At 48.4% G+C, this 26,216-nt stretch overlaps 1 protein-coding gene across 1 annotated transcript in view; it reads left to right on the top strand.

Annotated features, from left to right (window-relative positions):
* The first annotated feature begins 10,937 nt into the window (after positions 1–10,937).
* The window catches only part of PDZK1 (PDZ domain containing 1), a 44,540-nt gene continuing 29,261 nt past the window's right edge, over positions 10,938–26,216 (top strand). The window contains exon 1 of the mRNA XM_047871245.1: positions 10,938–10,997. The gene's annotated coding sequence lies outside the window, so the exon portion shown is untranslated. The remainder of the gene's footprint in view (positions 10,998–26,216) is intronic.

Raw genomic sequence — 26,216 nt, forward strand, 5'->3', positions numbered from 1 at the left:
GGTCTACGTGGTGTGGGACGAGGCAGAATGTGCCCGGTGCTGTAAGCGCCCCAGAAGTGGGAGAAAACCCAGGAAGGAGAGACAGAAGGGAAGAAGAAATGGAAACGGCCCCCATGCCAGACAGGCGCTTTGGTGGACAAAGTGACATTTGAATTGAACTTTTAAAGAAGGTAGGATTTCAAAAGGCAGGGGAAGCATTTTTCAGATGTGAGAATGATAGGAACATACAAGGTGTAAGGGGCACAGCGGGCTTGTTGGGAAACCAAGGAGGCGACAGAAATGGCTGGAGTGTAGGCTGCCTGCTGCCGGTGGCTTCAGGGACAGCCCCTGGCCCACAGCCTCCCAAGTATTTATCCTGTCAGCCTTTGGATATCTAAGGTTCCTGAGGCCAATTACACAATGTAGCAACTGATACAATGTTTTCCAGGTATTACTAGTTAAGTGCTCAACATGAAAAGAAGATCCGGTTGGGTGTTAAATCATATCCCACTTCTGCAGCATTGTGAGGTCTGGCCTGGTCCCTGGCAGGGTGCAGAAACTTCGATGCCAGGGGTTCTCAAACTTGAGTGTGTATTTAAGTCACCGGGTGATAGTTAAAATACAGATGGCCGGGCCCTGCCACGGAGTTTCTGATTCAGTGGGTTTGCAGTGGGCTTCAAGAGTATGTGCCCCTAACAAGTCCCTGCTGCTGCTGAATCGCTCCTTGCAGACTCTTCTGTGCAATACCTCTTGCATCGTCTGCTTTCGTCTCCCTCGTGCTGTGTAGCTCACTGCCACCCAGAGCACCCACTCGGTACTCTCTGTTGCACACGTCCAGTATAAAAATTCATTCTCGGGGCGCCTGGGTGGCTCAGTCGGTTGAGCGTCTGATTTGGCTCAGGTCATGATCTCGTGATTCATGAGTTCGAGCCCCGTGTCGGGCTCTGTGCTGACAGCTCAGAGCCTGGAGCCTGCTTTGGATTCTGTGTCTCCCTCTCTGTCTGCCCCTCCCCCTCTCTCTCTCTCTCTCTCTCTCTGTCAAAAATAAAATAAAAAATAAAAATAAAAATTCGCACTCATCGTGCCTTCAGATCTGGCTCCCCTTAACTTTCGACCATCGCTCCCAATTCTGCGGGGAGGCCTCCTCACGGAACATGTGTCTGGATGGTGGTTAAGTCACAGGCACAAGAGTCACACTTCGAGGTCCATCTCCTGACTCCACTGTTTATTATGTGACCTTGGGAAAGTCACTCAACTTTTCTTTCTTTTTTTTCAAATGTTTATTTATTTGGTTAGAGAAAGAGAGAGACAGAGAGAGGCAAGGAGGGCACAGAGAGAAAGGGAGAGAGAATCCAAGCAGACTCCATGCTGTCAGGGCAGAGCCTGAGGCGGGGCTCCAACTCACAACCCATGAGATCACGACCTGAGCCAAAATCAAGAGTCAGATGCTTAACCGACTGAGCCACCCAGGCACCCCACTCAACTTTTCTTAATTTCCTCCTCCACAGAATGGGCCTGATAATGGCACTTTTGTCATAGGATTGATGTGCAGTTTCAATGAGAAAATGCACGTCAAATAGCGTGGTACTCGGCACGCCTGTTTTGTGACTGCTGGGACCGCCAGCATTCCAGGCGACCGTGAAGAAGTACGTCAGAAGCTGCAGATCTGCTGCCCTTCTGTGTCTGGGCCTCGGCCCCTCTTGGCTCCAGGGGCTTGGTGGGCGACCCAGTGTCTCCCCTGGGGAAGGGTGAATTGACCCCTCAGGTACAGCCAACAGTTGTCTGGAAGGAAACCAAACCTCAGAGCAGGAGGGCACCAAAAGCAAAGCTGTGTAGGCATTTTGGCCCCCACCTCCAGCCGCTGTCCCCACCGGCCTGTTGCCCAGAGTTCCTGGCGATCTATGAGCAGAACGTCAGGATCGTTTCATATGGAGACGAGGTGGCAGCCTCGGGGGTTTGGTATCAAGGCGACAGAACAAGCCTTGGGAAGAATGCGTCTCTCAGTTGCAGTTTTAATTTCCAGTCTGTAGTGAGTGCTTCTCCAGCAATATCGACCTCAGGTTCTGTCTTTTTAAAGAGAAGGCAGAGAAAATCCACTCCGGTCACTGTGGCATGCTGGCCAGTCTGTCTTGTCTCTCCCTGGTCACAGGGACACCAGGGGCCTTTGCAGCCAGGCCTTGTGCTGACAGGGGCCCCGGGCCTGCAGGACTGCTGGCTCACCTGCCCCACCACAGATCTGCACGGTGTGGGGGGTGGGGGTGGGGGGTCCTGACCTTCTCCAGGACATTACTGGCCTCATGCTGGAAATGGCTACAGTCACAGGTTTGTCTGTTCTCTGGGCTGGTGTGCCCTCTCTCACTGCCACTGTGGAGCCACACCGTGCCGTGTGAACAAATAGGAAAAAGGCTCCTCCTGGCAGCTCAGGGCCACACTGCCCCCTGGACCCCAAAGTCATGTAGCACGTGGGCCTGTAGCTGCGGATCCCCCATCGTCCTCGGTGTCTCGCCTCCTGGGAGCACCTGTGTGAATCCAGTAAAGGCCATGTGAATCCAGTGAATCCAACCTCCCTGAGGGTCCTGCCAAGCTCTGTCTTCCACCAGAGGAGTTGAGGAAACCAGCCTCTGAAGGCAGATCTGAAGTTGGGGTAAAAATTTGGGGCTCTCAGGGATGGATCTCAGATACTGTGTGACATCTGTGCTTTCTCGGCCTCCCCACAGCCACCAGGGACCCCAGGCCTTCCTGATGCCTAGTGCTTTGAATCAGGGACTACCATTTTGTCCTCCAGGGTATTTCCAGTCTGATCTAGGGGAAAGGAAAAGATAGTGTTTAGCAGAGGATTCTTCGCAGGCACTCGTCTGGCTGGCTGGGCACAGAGGCTGCTCTTCACCTTCAGGCAGATTCTTGTCTTTGTCCTTGTCCTGACTTGGGCTTCTGAGAAGAAAGCGTACATTCTTCAGTGGATAATGAAGGCAAGCATTGCTTTTTATCTTTTTTTCCTGGCACGTTAGAATTCCAAACAATGGGAAACAGGAGGAGGCACACAGATGAGTTTGCCCTCCAAGCTGGGATGTCAGGAGACACTAGAACCGTCCCAGAGGAGGCCATACTTTGAGGCAGGGGTGTCTTTGAAGTCGTGCCACAGACTTGAGCCCACAAGGCTGTTACTGGTCCTGATTCTCTCTCACTGCCCTTCCCCCCCGCATAGGCTGGTCCCCAGTGTCTCTGTGAGGGGTACGGTCAGGCCGAGGCTGTGGCCTTGACAAGCCCGGCACTTTCCTTGCTGTTCTCCTGCTCCAAAGCATGTCCCTCGGGGCCCTGAGAAGCTACTAAAAAGACAAGGTAAGACGGGTAGGTAGATCGAAGATGGGGTCCAGCCTTCCCAAGGACCACTGATCTTCTGTTTCTGTGTTTCTCAGAAAGAGGCAAGTGAAGACCCCAATCCATACTCTGAGAGTGCCGGGACTTCTGTTCAGGCAGGAACCCAGGGCATGGCCCTGTTCTTGCTCTGCATGTCCATTTTCCTTTTAGGGGAAATGTATTGTGTATTCTGCCCCCTCAGCTGGGAAAGGGAAGAGGGAGAACATGACTGCTAAAGTATCATTTGCAAAGGTTAATAATTCGCAGCTCTCCAGGGGTACTCGGGCCTCCCCTGACCTGCCCCCTGGTTGCTGAGAAAAAACACAAAAGTTCAGATCAGCAATCACGTGGGGCCCAATGTGTGAGACATGGCAGAGCCGAGTGGCCTTGCGCTGCTGTAAAACATTTATCTCAGTTCTGCATCTGGACCCTGGCCTAATAAATTCCTCCAAAGGTATGCGGACTGCCTCTTCGGGTGCAGGATGAGGCCAGGGTCACCTGGGTAGTCAAAGGAGGGGACTGTCATAAACATGGACTCAGGACAGGGACAGAAACCCACTGGAGCTTAAAATTCCAGGCTCCAAGTTAATGAGCTACTAAAAAGACAAGGTAAGACAGGGGTAGGCAGATCTGAAGTTGGAGTGAAAATTGGGGCTGTCGGGGATGGACCTCAAGTGTGAGGGAGGGAGGCTGGAAACTTGCACTGAGCCAGGCAGATGGGTGTAGTAGAAAAGGGCCTAGGCCTTGGAGACAAAAGCGTTGGGTTGTAGCCATGGCTCTGCTATGAACCTGGGGTGGCCTTGGCTGGGTCACTTCCCTTCTCTGGGTCTTTGTTTCCTAGTCAAAAAATTGAGGCCGTACAACTCAACAACACAGAAGCAAATGAGCGGATTAAAAAATGGGTAAAAGACTTGAACAGATGTTTCTCCAAAGGAGATACGCAAGAGGTCAATAAACACGTGAAAAGATGCTCAACAGCGTTCATCTTTAGAGAAAAGCAAATCAAATGAGACGTCCCCTTGTGCCCATTGGGATGACCACTATCAAAAAACCCCGAGAAGGAGCAAGTGACGGTGAGGATGTGGGGAAATCGGAAGCCTGCATGCTGTTGGTGGGAATGTAAAATGGCACAGCTGCGGCCGAAAACGGTATGGCGGTTCCTGAAGAAAATTAAACATAAAACCACCATATGATCCAGCAATACCACTTCTGGGTACATGCATCCCAAAGAATTGAAAGTGGGGATTCGAACGGATACTCGGACACCCATGCTCATAACAGCATTACTCACAAGAGTCAAAAGGTGGGAGTAACAAATTCATCACCAGATGAGGGGATAAATAAAATGTGGATAAATAAAATGTGTGTGCACGCAGTGCAGTGTCACTCAGCCTTAAAAAGGAAGGGGATTCCAACACGTGCTGTATGATGTGGATGAACTTGAGGACATTCGCTGAGTGAAATAAGCCAGTCACAATAAAACATACCGTATGGTTTCACTTATCTGAGGTACCTAGAGTAATCACATTCATAAAGACAGAGAATAATGGTGGTTGTCATGGGCGGGGGGGCAGTTGTGGTTTAACGGGTGTGGCGTTTCCCCATGTCGGGCTCCGTGCTGACAGGTCAGAGCCTGGAGCCTGCTTTGGATTCTGTGTCTCCCTCTCTCCCTGTCCCTCCCTCACTCACGCACTCACTCGGTCTCTCAAAAATAAATACATTAAAAAAAAAAAAAAAGATTCTGACCAGGATGTAGAGGTGATGCCAAGGTATTGATCCCTTCCAATTTTTTTTTAAATTTTTTTTTAATGTTTATTTATTTTTGAGACAGAGAGAGACAGAGCATGAATGGGGGAGGGGCAGAGAGAGAGGGAGACACAGAATCGGAAGCAGGCTCCAGGCTCTGAGCCATCAGCCCAGAGCCTGACGCGGGGCTCGAACTCACGAACCGTGAGATCGTGACCTGAGCTGAAGTCGGACGCTCAACTGACTGAGCCACCCAGGCGCTCGGATCCCTTCCAATTTTTTACAGAGCAGGCAGGACCAAGGGCAGCTGACACCCTCAGCATAGGTCACTTGCAGCCTTGAAGAGCTTTCTCTGTTTACCCCAGTGTGCCTTACACATAACTTTTAAAATTTCTTATTTCTTAACCTTAGTGATCATGAAACATATGTATAGGAAAAATGCATAAAAGCAAAATGCAGAGCTCAATCTTTAATCATACACACCTGTGTAACCACCACTCAGTTCAAGAGCTGGAATCTTGTCAGCATCCCGGAAGTCAGGAGATTGTGTTACCACCTAAGAGGCATCACCCTAAGTCCTGCCTGATATTTGGGCCTTACGTACATAAGTGGAACCCCAGGATGAAAACAAATGGACTATAGCTACACTGAGCACCATGGATAGATCTCACAAATATAGCGAAAGCAATAAATCAGAACCAAGAAGAATACACCAGAACAATTTATGGAAGACCAACCTTTCCCTCTGTTCTTTGTCATAAATCAACTGTTTTTATTTGTATTGGTCTGTGTGGAGGGTTTCTAATCAATTCCGTTGGCCCATTTGTCTATCTTGTGCCCATGCCAGATTGTAGTAATTACTGTCACTCTCCTGTCTTGTTACCCTTCCTTATTTTTATTTTTTGGAACTAGCTTGTCAACTTCCACCAAAAAACCCAACCAAACAAATAAACAAACATGCCCTGTGGGAAGTTTGATGGGAAATACATTCATGTGTAGATCGGGGCGCCTGGGTGGCTCAGTCGGTTAAGCGTCTGACTCTTGGTTTCAGCTCAGGTCATGATCTCACGGTTTGTAGGATCGAGCCCCATGTCTGGGCTCTGTACTGACAGTGTGGACCTACTTGAGATTCTTTCTCTCCCCTTCCCTCTCTGCTCCTCCCCTGCTTGTGTGTGTGCCCATGTGTGCATGCACTCTCTCTCTTTCTCTGTCTCTCTCTCTCAAAATAAATAAACTAAAAAAAAAAAATCTGTAGATCAGTTTGGGGGGAATGAACATCTTTACAGAGCTGAAGTTTCAATCCATGAGTATGGTATGATCTTCATTCACTTCAGTTTTCTTTAGTTGCTCCCAATAATGTTTTATAGTTTCCTCATGGTGTGGCAAAGTATCAATCCCTTTAAACGTTGAGGAGTCTGGGAAGGCTTGGGGCAGCTGGCCCATTGTGAGTCACTCCAGCTTTGAAGGGCTTCATCCCCTAGTTAACTAGACAACTATTATCAATTTCTCTGTGTGATACGATGGGAAAAAGTATTGGGAAGCCCTGGAGGTCTTTGTACTTTTCTGTTTCTGACCGGTTGCACAGAATGCTGTGTTGTGGGTGGGCAAGAATGCTATCCATAATGCCCCCAAACATCATGAACTCCTGAGTTGCCCATGGTGTACTCCCAGCCTGTTTATTTGCATAAGCTTGTTTGTACAATGTGTGCCCATAAATCAAGAGGGCATAACTTACAAAAACAATAGTAATAATGTTAGTATACACTGAGTATTTACCAGGTTCTGGGTGATCTACAAATGTCTTCTTACTTAAGTCTCCAAAATATCTTATGAGGTTGTTAATATCTCGTGCTCTTTCTCTCTCCCTCAAAAATAAATAAACATTTGGGGCGCCTGGGTGGCGCAGTCGGTTAAGCGTTCGACTTCAGCCAGGTCACGATCTCGTGGTCCGTGAGTTCGAGCCCCGCATCAGGCTCTGGGCTGATGGCTCAGAGCCTGGAGCCTGTTTCCCATTCTGTGTCTCCCTCTCTCTCTGCCCCTCCCCCGCTCATGCTCTGTCTCTCTCTGTCCCAAAAATAAATAAAACGTTGAAAAAAAAATTAAAAAAATAAATAAACATTAAAAAATACATGTATCAAATTCTTTTTCAATAGATAGCTAAACTTGGAGGGAAGGAAGGAAGGAGGTCTCTAAGGTCCAGAAGTGAAGAGGAAGCTGGAACAGCAGTAAGTAAGCGGTTTGTCCTCACAGAGTCACTTTGGGATAGGAGAGAGGACCTAGGGACTGAGACCCTCAAAAGGTTACATTCTCAACGAAAGGGTGGGAAACAAGCCAGTCATGCTGGCAGAATGAGATTCCATTTTTTGAAAGCTTGCTGTAATTTAGACTTCTATCCCAGGTACTTGGGATGCTGTGACAAATACAGATCCCTGACCCTGGGAATTTATATTGTGGTGGATGAGAGACAGAAAATAATTTAAAAACATAAGATATAAGTATGATGAAGAGGAACCTATTTAGAGTAAAAACAGAAAAGGGAAAACCCGATCAGGGAGAGCAAGGAAACCATGTATCTTGGCCTGCACTCTGGGAAGAAGAAAGAATTTCCTCCTGTGAATTCCCAATCATAGATTTGCCTTCAGAAGGGGCTGGGGTTGTAGCTGGGGTGAATGCTTTGCATGGTCTAGAAACACCAACATTGGCCCCAGGTTGTTAGCGGCTTTCTTCCTCATCCTAGCAGTATGGAGGGGTGCTGCCTCACAAAAACAAAAGCAGACCCTCCACCCGGGCTGCTATCTATCTACCCGATAGATAAAGGCCAAACTTGAGCTCGCAAGAAAAAAAAATACAGAACTATTCATGGGTTCCATGCTCCATATTCCAAAGCCCACACTCACACCTCTTACCTTCATGCCCTTCTACCCACACACCAGGCTTATCCTGCACACCCTCATGACACTGTTGTCTTCGATCCATGGTGTTTAGGGTCACAGAAACTCCGAGCTGGAAGAGACCCAAGCTGGAAGACCCACGTCTACTAGTGGTCTATTCCTTCCCCCTACACCTACTCTGAGCTCCCCAGCGGTGCGGGATATCTCTCTGTAACAAGATACAGAACCATCAGCCTCCATTGGCATACCATACCTCTAGACAAGGAAAGCTCAGTCCCTCCCCGGACTGTCCCTTATCCAACAGGCGCAGTGACACTCACAGACAGGCTCCTTAGTCCTTCTGAACCGCGTCATCTTGGGCAGGATAATTGACCAGGTGAGTCTAGGCTTTTCTTATCTGTTAACTGGAGACAGTGTCTCAAAGGGTTGGGCTGAGGGTTAAACAGAATCATAGATATAAAGGCTTAACAGTCACATAATAGATGTTATTTTCTCTTCTCATTAACGTCTAGATCTAAGTAATCAGTAAAAAGACTGCTTTGCGTTAATCACATCATATCCATTTACAGGCATGAGAGCTTTTAAAATTCAAGTTTTAGTGAGAGCAAACCTCATTCCGTTCAACCAACATTCCACTGAGAAAGGGTTTTGTCGCTTAAAAAAATAATTGCTTGTTTCTATTTGATTTTGAGCCAAAACTTTCTCTGCATTTCTCTGCATTTTCTGTTTCCAGTCTCAAGGCTTATGGCGATTTCTCCATAATGCTGGGGTAAAGGGCAAGTCTGAGAGGTCTCCTGGTTAATATACCCGCCACTGGGAGGGCTGTCTTTATTTTATTTTTGTCCAACTTTTTTTATTTTAGAAGTTTCAAGAATAAACATTACTGACTTAGGCTCCTTAGCAGTGGAGGTATTATTTCCATGCAGTGTAATTCACCTATTTTACGTGGATAGGTTGATGGAATTTGGTAGTTAAAAAAATTTTTTTTAATGTTTTATTTATTTTTGAGACAGAGAGAGACAGAGCATGAGCAGCGGAGGGGCAGAGAGAGAGGGAGACACAGAATCCGAAGCAGGCTCCAGGCTCTGAGCTGTCAGCACAGATCCTGATGCGGGGCTCGAACTCACGAACCATGAGATCATGACCTGAGCTGAGTCGGACGCCACTCGACTGAGCCACCCAGGCGCCCCTAAAAAAGTTTTTTTTTAACATTTGTTTATTTCTGGGAGACAGAGAGAGACAGAGTGCAAGTGAGGGAGGGGCAGAGCGAGAGGGAGACAACAGAATCCAAAGCAGGCTCCAGGCTCTGAGCTGTCTGCATAGAGCCTGACTCGGGGATCGAACTCACAAACCGCAAGATCATGGCATGAGCTGAAGTATGTTGCTTAGCTGGCTGAGCCACCCAGGTGCCCCTGAAATTTGGTAATTTTAGATAATTACATAGCCACGTGCACACTCAAGCTATAGAACAATTCCCTCACCTTAAAGCTTCCCTTTTAGGCCCTTGATTTTAAGAGAGACATTGACAGATTGGCTGGGGTCCAGGGTGAGAAGCCATGAAGTCATGGCCAAGGAATAAGGGGTATTCACAGAATCCCAGAGAAAAGAAGGCCTATGGAGGATGTAAGGAGCCTTTTAATACTCGAAGGGCTGCTATGTAGAACAAAGAGTAGACTTCGGGTAGCTCCGGAGGGAACCATTTGGATTTATGAGCAGAAGTGAGAGACATTTTGATTCAGTAAAAAAAAGAAGATTTCTGAAAACAATATAATAACCACTATTTATGGATGATAAAGTGAGTCTCGGAGTTGGAGTGGATTACTCTAGGTCAAACAGCTGGGAAATGGCAGAGTCAGCATTTGAACACAGGTGTTCCAGTCTTAAATTCAGATTTCCCCATTATGTCCTGCCTCTTGGGAAGACATCCACCCAGGAGGCCCAGGGCACATGGCAATACAGCTGAAAATGACCCGTTTTGAGTTAGCGGCTCAGATGTTCGTCGTTTTTGACCATTTACTCTGTGGCTTGGCCCCTGCCTTTGCAGGGGAAAGCCAAGGCCCAGCTGAGATCAGCAGCCCCTGCGGCTTGGGTGGAGGAGGGTTGAGGCCACCCGGTCCTCCCTGGGCTTGCGGTTTGCTTTGCTTTACTGCCTGGAGCGATTTCTTGCCCCGATTTCTAGTGTGGGCCAAGGATCCAGGTCAGTCAGCCGCCCGGCGTCGGGGCCTGCCCGTGTGGGTGCTGCTGCTAAGGGATCGTCTGCTCAGGGCGGCTGGGGGGCGAGGGGCTGACGCAGGGCCCCTCCCCACCGCCCAGGCGGCCACAGCTACACTGAGGACTTGTGGTAACACCTCCCACCTTCCCCGGCTGGGCTTGCCTGAGAGACTCTCAGTGGGTGCGAGAGGAAGGCAACTGTCTGTAGTTTGGAGAATAGAAACAGAGCAGCCTCAGGTGAAAAAACTAAGGGGTGAGGAGAGGGCATCTGAGAAAAGGAAGGGAATCTGGGAAGTCGGAGCAGGGTTTGGCCTGCAGGCCTTCTACTCAGCGGGGGTTACATGGGTTACCCCTCCCCAGGAAGGTCTCAGCATGAGGATGCCCAGGGGGTGGCCCTCAGCCCTGAGCCTGTGCTGGGGCACAGTGGACATTCTTAACACACTGCATATGGAGGTGTTGGTTGGGGTGACCATGACACCTGGCACGGAGAGGACCGAGGAAGGCAGAGGCGCCTCCTCCCCAGCTGCCCTTTCCCTCCTCCCCCTCCTCTTCTCTGGGAGGGGCGGACAAACAGTCGCATCCCCGCAGGGTTAGGCGGGCCCAGTGCTGACTGGCGTTAACACCAGCTCCGGGCCCACCAGCTGGCAGGAAGCAGGACAGAGGTCACTGGAACTCAGACCACAGGTCCCTGTTAAATACATCAGCTTTTAAATCAATCTTTGTTCAAAGTCCAGTGAGTTCCAAGACTAGAGCCGGCCAGCAGAGAGAGAATTCCCTGGTGAGCGGACCAACTTTTCTTCTTCCCAGATCCAGGTAAGAGCTGACACTGGGTCCCCCTGCCTGAGGGCGCCGGCTGCCTGGGCCTGAGCCACCTTCTTTCTCTTCCTTTCTCCTTTTCCAAGCATTGGCTGGCTGCCAGGGCACAAGGGAGGCTCATGGGGAAGGAGCTAGGGCCCTTTCGTGGGGGTGGCGGGGTATTGCCCACACTCTGAGATCCTCTCTGCTTGTGACTCCTGACCCTCGCAGGTCAGGGTCTGCTTCACAAAGGGATTGGCAAACTGATCCTCAGAAAAAGCTTTCCCAGGGTTGCCTGGGGGGGGGGGTGTTGGCGTGCACCCATAAGGGAGTGTGACAACGGAGCTCCCAGGAAGAAATGAAGAAAAACCAGGGGGTTTCTAGGCTGGCTGAGTTTTAAATCGACTTCTCCAGGCTCCACCCTTTGGAGTTTATAATTCTAGGGTCTTGTGTGGGGCTGAAAATCTTTGTTTCTTTAACACGCTTCCAGATGATTTAGGTGTGTAGCCACATTTGGGAACCACAGGCCGCTTCCTCAGCGGAAGGAAGAGTCAAGGGACTTCAGTGTGACTTTACCTAAGGGCTCACTGGCCGAGGTCGGGTCTGGGCTGGTTCCTCCCTCCTCAGCTGTCCCCGCAGGGCTGCACCGAGGTGTTCTCAGGCCCGGATCCAGAAGCCACGGGGGCTGGGTGTCTAGTCACCTGTAGTCACATGTTCTTTTCCTGCAACAAATAACTCAGGGACTTTGAGTTTGTGTGTTATGACTAAGTAAATGGTTCTTATCTTTGACTCTTTTGTATGTTCTTTGCACCATAAACTATGAAGTAGCTGGTAATGATGTCTTGTGTTCCTAGACCGCTGGCTAGGCAGCTCCTTCTCCTCCAGGGAAAAGGACTTGGGACTAGAATTCAAAGAGCCTGCCCTGGGATTTGGTTGTTAGTGACAGACCGTTGGAGGAGTCAGCCAACTGGAGCTTCAATTTCATCATCTATCAGTGAGGGCCTCTCCTTTTTCCCTAGGGCTGTACTGAACATAAAATTATAAACAGGATGTGTTTGAGGAGATTCAAAGCACAAAGGTAAGGTGTGTGCATTTCCAGTGTGTGTGTCCCAAGGCTCTGTGGGAAGAAACAGGCTCGTAGTCCATTGGGACTCCTTGTCCTGGTGTTTCATCGTGAAGAGCCTCTTTACTCACTTGTAAGTCAGGAGTCGAGAGTGGATCGCTGCTAATGACTAGCTCACCAAGTGTAAGGTGGGGCTCTAAGTATTCGGAGCTTCCCGGCTGCTTGGAAGGCTGGCTCTGTCCCATCATCTGGGTCTGAATCCAAATGTTACCTTTCCAGGAAGTGCTAAGCCTACCCGCCCCCCCCCCCTCGCTGTCCCACCACTGACTCTCCTCACACATAGCCTTTGTCACAAGAAATCCTCTCGTTTACCTTCTACTTGTCACCCGTGCCAGATGTCAGGCTTCAGGAGAGCAGGGATCTTGTCCTTTGTGTCACCTGCAGTAATCCCAGCTCTTAGGGCGGCTCCTGGCAGAGAGTAGACGCTTAGATATTTGGCTGAATGGAAGTTAGTGTGGCAGGGAAGGAGCTGCAAGAATAGAATCAGGATGGTTTTTTGTTGCTTATTTTTGAGAAAGAGAAAGAGAGCAAGCTGGGAGGGGCAGAGAGAGAGGCACACACAGAATCCGAAGCAGGCTCCAGGCTCTGAGCTGTCAGCACAGAGCCCGATGCGGGGCTTGAACCCATGAACTGCAAGATCATGACCTGAGCTGAAGTCGGAGGCATGACAGGGGCTTAACCAACTGAGCCACCGGGGTGTCCCAGAATCAGGATGTTTTTGATAAACTGCTCTTAAGGAGAGGACACTTAAGAACTCTGACACTGTCCGATCATCTGAGGTCCTGGGTCTGATCACATGGGCATGGGCATCTCTGGGTTGCATCTTGGTTAAATGATTTTCATATTTGTTGCATAGGAGTTTGAGGAGGTTAGCAAGTTCAACTGGACAAGTTTCCTCAAGATCTCGGCAACTCCTCTCCTTGGCATTTCGTGAAGGACCGTCCAGCTTTTCTTAATCTCGTTGCCTTGTTGTCCGGTGGCTGTGAAGGGTATGGGCATTGGCATTGGCAAACTGCGTGGCAGAGCAGACACATTCTTATCCTCTGAGGCTCTGTGTCCGCATCCATCAAATGACACAACAGTACCTCATTCTAGTGTTAGGAGGATCAGAGAGGGGAAGGCACACAGGGCCTCGCACACTGTCAGTGCCGCTGTTTTGATGATCTTCGGACACCTTTGCCACAGGCAAGACCCCAGGGGAGGAAGGAGCTCAGGCCGTGGCAAGGAGTATTGATAAACAGCAAAGATAGCCTTGAGGCAGCAACGCAGGGTTTGCTGTGGGTCTGAGATGGCCTCGGGCATCCTAGGCTCTAAGCCTCGACTGCTCTCAACACTGACGGGCTCGCTCGCTCTTCTGTAATTGACAGGACGGAGCCTAAGATTCCTCACAGTCTCACCTGACCTGCTTCCTCCTTTCAACATATACCTGTTGTCTGGGCTTGCTGAGCCATTCACGTTCCTGAACACATCGCGCTCTTCACCTGTGGTGCTTTCCTCCGTCCAGCCTAACTGCGTGCGTCCCCTAACCCAGCATAGGCCTCATGGTGGGGAGGCTGGGGAGATGGCCGAGGGAGCCCTGACTCAAGTGGCTTTGAATCCAGGCTCTGTCGCTTTTCAGAATCTTTTTTTTTTTTCCCCTTATGGAATGGAGCATTTGGATTGAATGCAAACTCATAACAGGTACCGAGGCTGGTGCTTGGTGCTTAGTAGGAACTCGATAAATATGTAAAACAGCAGCAAAGCATTTTCTTTCAAATGTTCTAGCACCCATGCCATTGTTGGGTAATTATGCTTGTGACTTTCTGCGCCTCACTGGTGGGGTCTGTGAGGGCAGAACAGTGTCTAACCTGGCTGGGGCCTTGGTATCTGTCCCATAGTAGGAACTGAATGTAACTTGTTGATTATATAAATGCTACTTGAAATTTGGATGATGGAGTGATGCCTTCAGATGGTAGTGGTCAGGAAGGGATTTGTGTTTAACTTAAAATTTGAAAATTTCAAATGGGTAGGTTTTGAATTCATTGACTTGGAGAGAATGTTTGCTTAGGAGCTACTATGAATAAGTAATAAGAGTGAGGAAGGTGCTTCAGGCAGAGCAGGTAGCACCAGCAAAGGGCAGGCTGGGTGTCGGTGACCACGAGGAGGCCAGTTTGCTGTCTGCTGAGGAGCTCTGGGGAATGAGACAGGGCTGGGTTATGCTGAGCCTGAGCAAGGGGTTTGGATTCTGTTTCTTCTGTTTGTTTTTAATGTTTATTTATTTATTTACTTTTGAAACAGAACGAGAGAGAGCATGTGCATGCGAGTGGGGGAGGGACAGAGAGTGAGGGAAGGACCGAGAACTCCAAACTGTCAGCACAGAGCCCGACACGGGGCTCGAGCCCATGAACCGTGGGATCGTTTCCTGAGCCGAAATCAAGGGTTGGACATTTAACCGACTGAGCCACCCAGCTGCCCTGGATTCCGTTTCTTACACAATTCTTTTAGCGCCTGACAAGATGAGGGCAAGATCTGAAGGCAGTGACCAGGAGAGCCCGGGGGCAGGAGGACTCTGGCACACAGGAAAACAGGGAAGGGGTAGAAATGCAAGGTCAAGGGGCGCCTGGGTGGCTGAGTCGGTCAAGCGTCTGGCTTCGGCTCAGGTCACGATCTCACGGTTCGTGAGTTCGAGTCCCACGTCGGGCTCTGTGCTGACAGCTCAGAGCCTGGAGCCTGCTTCAGATTCTGTGTCTCCCTCTCTCTCTGCCCCTCCCCTGCTCACACTGTCTCTCTCTCTCTCTCTCTCTCTCTCAAAAATAAACAAATGCTAAAAAATTAAAAAAAAAAAAGAAATGCAAGGTCAAGGGGTCTTGTGATACAAGATGCCAACTTGGGAGGGGATAACCCCTGTTCCAGCCGCTCCTCAGGGCGGTCTGGCTATTTTCAGGTTTTCTCCGTTTTGCAGCAGTTTCACCCACAGCCAAGGGGTACCCTCTCGGACGGTATCTTTGTTCCTACCTGGGATCGATTCCATCCCTCTCCCAGCTTGCGGAACTCTTAGGCAAGCAAGTCGAGTACGAAAGACCCTGACCTGCAGCCCAGAGTCCTGCTGTATAGGACAAAGTATCATTCGTGGTGCCTGGAGGTTGGGGGGTGGTATTCAGCAGCAGCAGGGCCAGATGGATTTTGAGACCAGCAGATTCATTCCTTATCATAAATGAGAAGTAAGTATCACTCACTGGGCCGGGGGTCACTCTTCTCTACGTAATGCTCAATGGAATGCCCTCCATTAATTTCCTGCATTTGGAATCTGTGGCTGGCTAGGCCCAGATGGTAGCTGTGATGGCAGGAAAGTAAAGTCAGCAAATACATATTTTAGAGCCCCGTTTATCCTTCTAGTTTTGAGACTGATTCTTTGAAATGAATACACGCGAGTGTTTGAATTTCCACAGGTCTTGCTTTTCCAAGGAGGAATCCAGGTGGCCTCATCTGTGGCGAAGACACAGGATCTGCCCCAGGTGACGTGTTTTTGAAGGAAGATTTATGTCTTTATGTCTGCTTTGCCGGAGACGTCTGTCGGTACCAGCTGAGACACAATAGGGTTCCTCCTATGCTGTTGGAAGAAATGGCACTTGTGAGGCCCTGGGGCTGGCTCTGAAGGAAGGCGGGCACGCGGGCACAGGGCAGGAGGGGACACCAGGAGGTGCACCTTGGGCAGGGCCGGTGGCTGTGGGGAATTCTCGGTCCGTCTACAGTTGCTGACTTAACATCTCCGTCTCCACCAACTGTGCTTTTGCGACGGGAGTCTGGTGTTCTGTTCATGTCACAGATGCACTCCGGTGGTGTAGGAGCCCCGTGCTCCACGCGGGCCCAGTGTGCGGCCATTCTCAGCCTTGCCGGCGACGCTGTTTCCTCCTTGCTGAAGTTGCAAGGCTTTTCTAGACCAGCAAGGCGTTCAGTGCAAAGCGAGCGGCATTCGGGCTGAATGTTCCGCTGGGCCCCTGCCCTCTCTGCCCGGCCCGCCTTTGATGAAACAGACATAATTTACTCTTCGGTATCTCCTAGGTATACAATCAGATATCTATCCACAGTCACAATTCCTAGGGTTAAACATTATTCACCTGCTGTCTCGTGAAGGTGTTGTTGTTTAGTTTTTTCTTGGCTCCAGCGTTGGTTACGTAAGTGCCTTGCGAAGAGAGGCTGTGTTTTGTACTCGCTGCACCACTGGTTCCCAACTAGGAGAGAGGGCGGCACTAGACCCATGGTGCTCGTGGCTGGCGGTTGCAGGGTACCCTGTTTGTGGAATAACCCAATTGTATCCTCTGCAGAAGACAGTGCCAGGGTCCCTTCTTTGCTCCTGAAGTCACTGCACCTGGCTGTCACCAGTGACAGCCCTCTTCTGTTTTTCTGCCTCCAAACAGAATGCAGCTCCCCCTACATCCTTTCTGTAATCTTCTGGAAAGTCAGTGATGCTACGTGGCCAGTGGGCCTTAATCACCGGTTACTCCTTGGCTACGGATGATCCACACCCGGACCAGCTTTCTGTATATTGGGTCATGCCTCCCTCATTCCATCTTCTCTACCCTCGTCTGTTCCTTGGTCCCTGTGCTGGTTACCTTGTGTGCATGTCTGTTAGAGCTCATCTGCCTCAGGTGCCGGGACCCCCTGGCCCACTTAGCCTTGAAGTTTTATAAAGGCTCCCTGGCACTTTTTTTTTTTTCTTAAATGTTTTATTTATTTTTGAGACAGAGACAGAGAGCAAGCAGGGGAGGGGCAGAGCGAGAGGAAGACACAGAATCCAAAGCAGGCTCTAGGCTCTGAGCTGTCAGCACAGAGCCCGACAGGGGCTCAAACCCACGGACTGCAAGGTCATGACCTGAGCTGAAGCCGGACACTTAACTGAGCCACCCAGGCACCCCATCCCTGGCACTTTATACTTCCTTGATAGGTGGTATTTGGTTCTATTTTTGTAATTCCCTGGCTATCAGACTTACATGAAACTTCTGGGTTCTGAGGAATCTGAATTCATTAAGTTCATTATTTGCACTTTATTCCGTGAGGAACAAAATCCTCAGCCCTGACTTCCTAACAGCTAAAGCTGACTTTGCAGAGATGGCATTCAGGCCACGGATGGAAAATCGCCAACCTACTAATCAAGGGGCCTGCCTACCCCCCAGCCCATCCCTCCTTGTCTGCTTCAAAAAGAAAATGGGGAACACTGTTCAAATATTCTCACAGAGGAGGGGGTCCCCAGGGCATCGGGGCTCCCACCAGAGGACAGGGAAGATGACGCAGTGGCCTTCTGTGCTCCAGACACTGTGCTTAGATGCTCCACAGGTTCTGTCTTAAGCAGTCTTCACCGTGCCCATATGCATCTCTGATTTCAGGCACACTTCTGTCTTTCAAAATTAGGGAAGTCACCCATATTCTTGGTGCTAGTAAGTGCCAACACTGGGATTAAAAACTGGGTTATTTTTTAAAACTCTTTTTCTTACTGATATCCTTTACCCAGACTCGAGTGATGTGGGAAGATGGAAATAAAACTACAACTTCCCGGGACACCTGGGTGTCTCAGTCAGTTGAGCGTTCGACTTCGGCTCAGGTCACGATCCTGTGGTCCTCGAGTTTGAGCCCTGTGTCGGGCTCTGTGCTGACAGCTCAGAGCCTGGAGCCTGCTTCTGATCCTGTGTCTCCTTCTGTCTCTGTCCCTCCCCCGCTCATGCTCTCTCTCTCTCTCTTTCTGAAGAATAAATAAACATTAAAAAAAATTTTAAAAAGTATAAATTTCCTTTCTATCACCTGCATACCTAGACATTTCTTTTAGACTTTTCATGACTAGAAATTACTCTGTTTTAAAGATCTTTAAAAAAAAAAGTTTACTTCTTTATTTTGAAAGAGAGAGCAGGGGAGGGGCAGAGGGGAGGGAGGGAGAGAATCCCAAGCAGGCCCCAAGTTCAGCGCAGAGCCCAACATGGGTTTCGATCTCATGACTGAGATCATGACCTGAGCTGAAGTTGCGAGTCAGACGCTTAACCAATTGAGCCACCCAGGCCTCCCTGTTCTAAAGATCTTTTTTTTTTTTTTAAAAAAATTTTTTTTCAACGTTTATTTATTTTGGGGACAGAGAGAGACAGAGCATGAACGGGGGAGGGGCAGAGAGAGAGAGGGAGACACAGAATTGAAAACAGGCTCCAGGCTCTGAGCCATCAGCCCAGAGCCTGATGTGGGGCTCGAACTCACGGACCGCGAGATTGTGACCTGGCTGAAGTCGGACGCTTAACCTACTGCGCCACCCAGGCGCCCCGCTGAAGATCTTTTAAGATGACTTTTCCAGGTCGATCCCTTGTTTTTTGGAACTACTCCTTCAGTACCTCCTTCCTTCTCCTCATTCACCCTGCTGAGTCAGTCCCTGACCGCTCCTCTCTCTAGCCCTACACTGGTCTCCCGTTCCTGCTCTGTGCTCATCCTAAGTATAGAAATCCTCATCTTCTAGCCTTCTGTTTTTTACATAGGTCAAACCCCACCTTAGGGTAAAAGTTACCACTTTCTCCTATTTTTTTATTTTTTTTATTTTTTAAAATCCAAGTTAGTTAACATATAGTGTAATAAGGGCTTCAGGAGTAGAATTTAGTGTCTCCTTCTCTTGTTGATGGACCCACTGGTGAGAAGAAGCCATGAGAAACCATCCTGATTGGCCCGCTATAAATTAGTAAGATCGACCTAACTATCTGAGGGGAAAAATTTTAACTGAAGTTGTTTCTTAGATCATTGTATTCAATTTGTTGACTCATTTTAGTGAAACAATGCTGTGGCTACTGGAAATCCTTTTGGCCAGTGGTTAATAAACTGCCAGCCCAGGGCTCGAGTCTGTTGCGTTTACATGGAGTTTCTTAAAAAACTGGAAATAGCTGTCATTTTTTTTACAATGGGGACATTCTGCATACATCCAGATTTCCAGATTCTCTTGAGAAGTCGGCAGATCCAGCTTTCTGGGTTCCTATTTCCTCACTGCAGCTGTCTTTTCCTGCCAAATACCAGCTAATTCACAGGCCTCTCCTGGCCAGCCTCTGCTATTTGTCAGTTTGAGCCCACGGACACTTGGTCTGTGTTCCCAAAGATCCTCATTTGTCTCAGCTACTTTGCAGGAGGGATTGAAGGTCAGGTGAGTGGCCTTATTTTCCTCTTTCTCTCATTTTGTTTTTAACTTCTGCCCCAGTGGAAATATTTCACCCCATGGAGGTTAAACCCATTTCCTGTCCTGCCTTGATGGCAACATGCTGCTCATTTTCTTCACGTTGAAAATAAAACCATCATCTCTGCTTTCCCCTATCCCGATACTGCTATCCCAATGCTCTCCATCATCCCTTTTTTTTTTTAAATTTTCTTTAATGTTTATTTTTGAGAGAGAGACAGAGTGTGAGTGGAGGAGGGGCAGAGAGAGAGGGAGACACAGAATCCGAAACAGTCTCCAGACTCTGAGCTGTCAGCACAGAGCCCGATGCAGGGCTTGAACTCATAAACCTCGAGATCGTGACCTGAGCTGGAGTCAGACGCTCAACCGACTGAGCCACCCAGGCGCCCCATCTCCATCATCCCTTTCAAGATGAGTCTATATTCATTGCCTCTGTTATTTACTATTCTTTTGCTTCTCAGGCCCACTCCATCCTGGGCTTCCATGCAATTTTTTTTTTTAATGTTTATTTTTGAGACAGAGAGAGAGTGTGAATGGGGGAGGGTCAGAGAGAGGGAGACACAGAATCTGAAGCAGGCCCCAGGCTCTGAGCTGTCAGCACAGAGCCTGATGCAGGGCTCGAACTCACGGAGTGTGAGATCTGACCTGAGCCAAAGTCGGATGCTTAACCGACGAGCCACCCAGGCACCCCTGGGCTTCCATGCTATTTATGTATTTATTTTATTTTATTTATATTAAGTTTATTTATTTATTTTGAGAGAGAGCATGCACGTGTGGGTGGGTGAGGGGCAGGGAGAGAGAGGGAGACAGAGAATTCCCAAGCAGGCTCCGTGCTGTCAGCACAGAGCCCAACGTGGGGTTTGAACTCCTGAACTGCGAGATCGTGACCTGAGCTGAAATCAAGAGTCAGATGCTTAACCGACTGAGTCACCCGGGCGCCCCTTAGACTTCCATGTCCTAAGCTTAGTGACATTTTCCGTTCTCCTTCTCTCTACCTCTTGCCATCATTTCCCACTGTTAATTACCCGATCTTGAGATTCTTCTATTAGTTTTGACTACACTGTAAAATCTTGGCCTTCTGATTGTTCTTTCTCTGCTTCCTCTTCTGGTTGCCCAGATATAGGATTACCCCAGGCTTTATCCTGCGTCCTTGTCCTTTTGTGTTCCCACTCACGGAGCTTCACCTTGCTCTGCCGTGCACACCCAGGCCACCGTCTTTGAGCCCACACTCCTATCTACCTGCAGGATGTGCTGTCCAGTCCTCTGATCTAAGCCCATCACAAACTGACTTTGCCACAGCATTCGTTACCATGACACCATCTTTTTAAAAACATTTTTAAAAATGTTTATTTATTTTTGAGAGACAGAGGCAGAGCACGAATGAGGGAGGGGCAGGGAGAGAGGGAGACACAGAATCTGGAGCAGGTTCCAGGCTCTGAGCTGTCAGCACAGAGCCCGATGAGATCATGACCTGAGCTGAAGTCAGATGCTCAAACAACTGAGCCACCCAGGCGCCCCACCATGACACCATCTTTTAATGGTATCGCTTTTCTGTCAGTCACCAAGGCATGAGCTTGGTTTTCTCTGACACCTTCCCTTTGCAACACTGAACTCAAGCAGAAGCCTTGTGAGTCTCCTCACTGCCATAGTAAGAATACCATAAACTGGGCGGTGGAGTGTGTGTGTGCTTAAACAATAGAAATTCATTTCTTCACAGTTCCAGAGGCTGAGAGTCTGAGGTGAAGGCATCCAGCAGGGTTGGTTTTTCTGAGGTCTCTCTACTTGGCTTGCAGATGGCCACCTTCTTAGTGTGGGCTCACCTGGCCTTTCTGTGGGTTGCACTCCCTGTGTCTCTTCATCATCTTGTAAGGATTATTGGATTATTTCCCTACCCTGTGACCTTATTTAACCTTAATGATCTCTTTGTAAAGTCCAGTCTCCAAATATCATCACCTTGAGGGTTAAGGCTTCAACAGAAGAATTTGGGGAGGGACACAGTTCAGTGCATAAGAGAGGGGAGTCTGGGGCTTGAAGCAGGAAAGGCATCACAGTTGGATAGTAGGAAAAACTGAGCTAAAGTAATAAATCTGGGAAACAAACGGCCTTCCTGGAGCAGCAGGTAGAAGGAGACGGTGATGGCAGAATTAGAGCGATCTTGCAGCTCAGAACTGCGAGGAGCCAAAAGCACCCTGTGCGGGAGCCAGCTGTTCCTTGTGAGGGCAAACCACAACCCAGCTGCGTGTGAGAGAAGTCAGATTAGGGGGAGGAACAGGGGCCATTATACCCCCGGGGGCTGCCGACCTGTTGCACCTGTCCTCTGGTCACAGTGGGTGTAAATGAGTATTGTGGACACGGGTGCTGTCGAAACGGCCCTGGCTGTGGCCACCTCTGCCTCCGGAAATCTGAGGGAACAGGACTGAAGGATTGATATAATCTGTCGCTTTACTGCTGTTGCCTCCACTCTGTTCTCACAGCTGCCATGCCGGGTCAGGGCCTGACCGTCTGTGAGTAGGATTATCACAACAGCCTGTGACCTGGCCGCCCCACGGGGCTTCTTGGCTCCAGTGCATCCCGCCTGCCATTCTCGTGGAGCCCAGCTCTGAGCCTGCCCTTCCTCTGCCTGTAGTGGCATCTGCTGACCATGAAACTCAGGCCAGATCCTCGGGCTGGAGTTCAAGGCCAAGATTTTACAGTGTAGTCAAAACTAATAGAATCTCAAGATTGGGTAATTAACAGTGGGAAATGATGGCAAGAGGTAGAGAGAAGGAGAACGGAAAATGTCACTAAGCTTAGGACACGGAAGTCCAAGGGCCCGGGTGGCTCAGTCAGTTGAGCATCTGACTCTTGATTTCAGAAAGGCAAATTGGCCGTCCTTTTTGTCATGTTGGGCCTTTAACTCTTCTCTGACCACACCCAAGCACGTTCCCACTTCCACACCTGACGTCCACATCGTTCTCAGTGTTTAGAATGTTCTCTTCCTACTTCCGTACCTATTGAAGTCCTACCTATCTGTTGTCAAGATCTACATCAAGTCCTACCTAATCTGTGAAGTCTTCCTGAATTTGCCCCACGTTGTAGGTCTTATGGCGTTTAGATTGTGCTCATAGAGGTAGCTCTTTTTGTACTAAAACTTTTCCTTTGCCCCTATTCAACTATAAAAGTCCCTTGAGAATAGAGGTGGTGTTTAACTTTATCCCATAAACCATTTAAGACTATTTTGCATTTTTAAAAATGTTTATTTATTTCTGGGGGGTGGTGGGAGAGAGAGAGCACATGCCTGCATGAATGGGGGAAGGGCAGAGAGAGAGGAAGAGAGAGAATCGCAAGCAGGTTCCTCACCATCGGCATGAAGCCCAACATGTGGTTCAAACACATGAACTGTAAGATCATGACCTGAGCCAAAATCAAGAGCCAGATGTTTAACCCACTGAGCCACCCAGGTGCCCCAAGAGTATTCTGCATTCAAGTCAGGGCGAACATGGGTGGCCTGGACAAATGAAACCAGGGTCATATGTCTTCTTCTTGATGTTCAGTAGAAAGTGGAAGAAACTTTGATCACGATCCTAGTGGCCTTCACCCACTCCAGTATGCTAAATGAGGAATTTAAGGAGGGGGAAAGTGCTTGGAAGGGAACAAGAAGCTGAAGTAGAGCTGTCACGCACTCCTCTTGCCCAGGGGCTCACGGGATGACTGGAAGAACCACAGGATGACTGGTAGGGCCTCAGACAGGAATGGAGCTTAAGACTCCACCCACAGGGTGCTGGGGGAGGAGGCATGGCTTCTGCTTTTAAGGTTGGTTAGATTTAGGGGGTGGACAGTGGCCCCACAGACTTAACCCATAGAGTGAAGATCACATGGGAGCCGTTCAAGGTTGCTTTCACCTGCTTGATCCTGTTTGCCTGGCTCAGAACTGGAACTTGGGGAGGGAGGCATGAGGGACAGGCTTCAGGTCACCATGCACTCCTATACTGTTGGCCAAGGCATTGACTGGTCAGGCTGGATCCCGAGGACTGCACATGGTGGCCAGGGCCTCGCCTATCCCAGCTGCCCCCTTGGTTTCTCATGTTGAGTAAAGGTGAGCTTAAGGTGGCTGTTAATAGTTCACCCAACCTTGACATTCTTTTCTGATCCATGAGGGTGTTATCCCAAGACTGAGGAGAATAAGTGGGAGGAACAGCAAAGGGTGGTTTTAAGCACTAGTTTCTTAAGTTAGTGGGGCGTTCTAAAAAGGCTCCTGTTCAGGTTTCAAGCCTGGAGCCTGAGTCAGTAGATCTGGGGTGAGGCATAGGCATTGATTTCTAGAAATCTCTATAGGTGATTCTGGGGGCCAGCTAGGGTTGAGAATCCAATCTGTAAGGTGCTCGGGAGGTTCAGTGAGGTTGTGTACATGCCTGGCACACAGCGAGTTTTCAAATGGCAACGTGATTTATTATTGCATCACCTGAAGGTCTATAGATGTATACTCTTTCGACGAAGTATATCTGTTCACTCAGATGAAAGCGGATGGGGCCTTTGGGCATGAGTGGACAACTCCCAGGATTGAGGAGATGAACGAAGATCTTACAATTCTTGCTTTACTTCACTTTGCTAGGAGCTGTCCTTTCTTTTCCTTCCTCAGAAGAATTTGATCTCCTGACTTGTGTTTTATCTGATCTTTAGCAACTTCGGGATTCCTTTATGAAATACCTGGAGGCTCACAGGAGTTAGACAAATAACTCTGCTTTGGAGTAGGGCACGTTTCAGAGAACCCCATGTTCACTTTTGTATTGGGAAATGCTTTGTGTTCTTGTCAGGCTCCCACTGACTTTGAGACTCTCAAATATTTCTTAGGAGATCATGGAGTTTTCATGAGCTAAGTGGCTTTAAGATCCCTTCACTCCCACCCGTTTCCTGCACTGGGTAGGCTTATGAGCATTCATGTCTATGATAGTTTTCTTTTCTTTTCTTTTCTTTTCTTTTCTTTTCTTTTCTTTTCTTTTCTCTTCTCTTCTCTTCTCTTCTAATTTTTTAGAGCATGAGTAGGGGAGAGGGGCAGAGAGAGAGAAACAGAGAGAGAGCAAGCGAATCTTAAGCAGGTTCCACGCTTAGCACAGAACCTGATGTGGGGCTCGATCCCACGACCCTGGGATCATGACCTGAGGCAAAATCAAGAGTTGGACGCTTAGCAGACTGAGCCACCCAGATGCCCCATGATAGTTTTAAATTAGAAATTTCCACATATAACAATTATCTTAGAACAGAGAATGTTTTATTTTTAATTTTTGTCTTTTTTGTAGTTGGCACACAATGTTATATTCTTTTCCGGTGAATATAGTGATTTGACAACTTTATACTTTATGCTATGTTCAAGTGTAGCTACCGTCTCTCACCATACAACACTATTGCAGTACCATTGGCTGTATTCCCTATGCTATACCTTTTATCCCCATGACTGATTCATTCCATAACTGGAAGCCAGTATCTCCCACTCCGCTTCCTCCCTTTTGCCCATTCACCAACCCCTCCCATCTGGCAACTCTCAGTTAGTTCTCTGTATTTATGGGCCTGCTTCTGCCTTGTTCACTTTTTTAGATTCTATGTATAACTGAAATCATATTGTATTTGTCTTTCTCTGGCTTATTCACTTAGCATTATACCCTCTGTGTCCATTCATGTTGCTACTAATGGCGAGATCTGATTCTTTTTAGTATGTGTACTGCCAAAGCGAGCACAAGATCTCATTCCTTTTTATGGCTGAGTAATATTCCATTATATAATATAATGAATATATTACCTATTAATATATTAACAATAAATATATATTTGTACATTATATATTAATATATCATAATATATCATCATTAATTTATTAATATTATATATTAATATAATGTAATTAAATTATATATATAATATATATATTTCCATCTTCTTTATCCATTTGTCTATTGGTAGGCACTTGGGCTGCTTCCATATCTTGGCTATTGTAAATAATTCTGCCATACACAGGGGTGCACGTATCTTTTTGAATGAGTGTTTTTGTTTTCCTTGGGTAAATACCCAATAGTGAGATTACTGGACCGTATGGTAGTTCTCTTTGTAATTTTTTGAGGAACCTCCATACTGTTTCCCACAGTGGCTGTACTAATTTACATTCCCACCGGTAGTGCACAAGGGTTCCTTTTTCTCCATATCCTTGCCAGCACTTTTTATTTCTTTTTGTTACTGGCCATTCTGGCAGGTGTAATGTGACACCTCTGTGGTTCTGACTTGTGTTTTCCTGATGATGAGTGATGCGGAGCATCTTTTCACGTGTCCTGTTGGCCATCTGAATGTCTTCTTTGGAAAAATGTTTATTCAGGTCCTCTGCCTATTTAAAAAGCAATCAGATTATTATTATTATTATTATTATTATTATTATTATTTTGTTTTGTTTTTGTTTTTGTTTTTTGTTTTGGTAGAACAGGGAAATTTCTGATGTGCAGGGTGACAGGTAAAGCACACTTCACTACAAGTCCTGTCGCCTTCAGGATCAACTGAGTGGAGCCTCACTGCTTCCCCAGCCAGCCCTGCCGAGGAAAGTCCGGCAGCTTCCAGACCCAGACACACAAACTGAGGGGAAAATGAGCCGACTTCTGAGCCTCGGCCAACCAAATCGAACTCTCTTGGCTTTTTGGGTCTGGTTTTTGTAGATCATGAACCTTTAGGAACAGCTCCTGGCTCAGACTTCTCTGTGTGCAGGCTGGTGGTGAGGGGGTGTTGACTCGGGGTCAGAGATGGGCCCATGTTGATGGTTGTCTGAGAGGTTAGAACCCTTGGCCGGCTTGGAGCTCAGAAGAGTCCTCTGGGTCCCACCAGCTATTTCTTTCGTGTGGTAAATAGCCCAGCGGCTTCAATTCTTTCTTCTCTGGCCACATCCAGAGGTCCTGTGTGCCCTCCTCGGTCGTCATTGCCTTGCCTTCCCAAC

Source organism: Prionailurus viverrinus, chromosome C1 (assembly GCF_022837055.1).
Source record: "Prionailurus viverrinus isolate Anna chromosome C1, UM_Priviv_1.0, whole genome shotgun sequence".
NCBI lineage: Eukaryota > Metazoa > Chordata > Mammalia > Carnivora > Felidae > Prionailurus > Prionailurus viverrinus.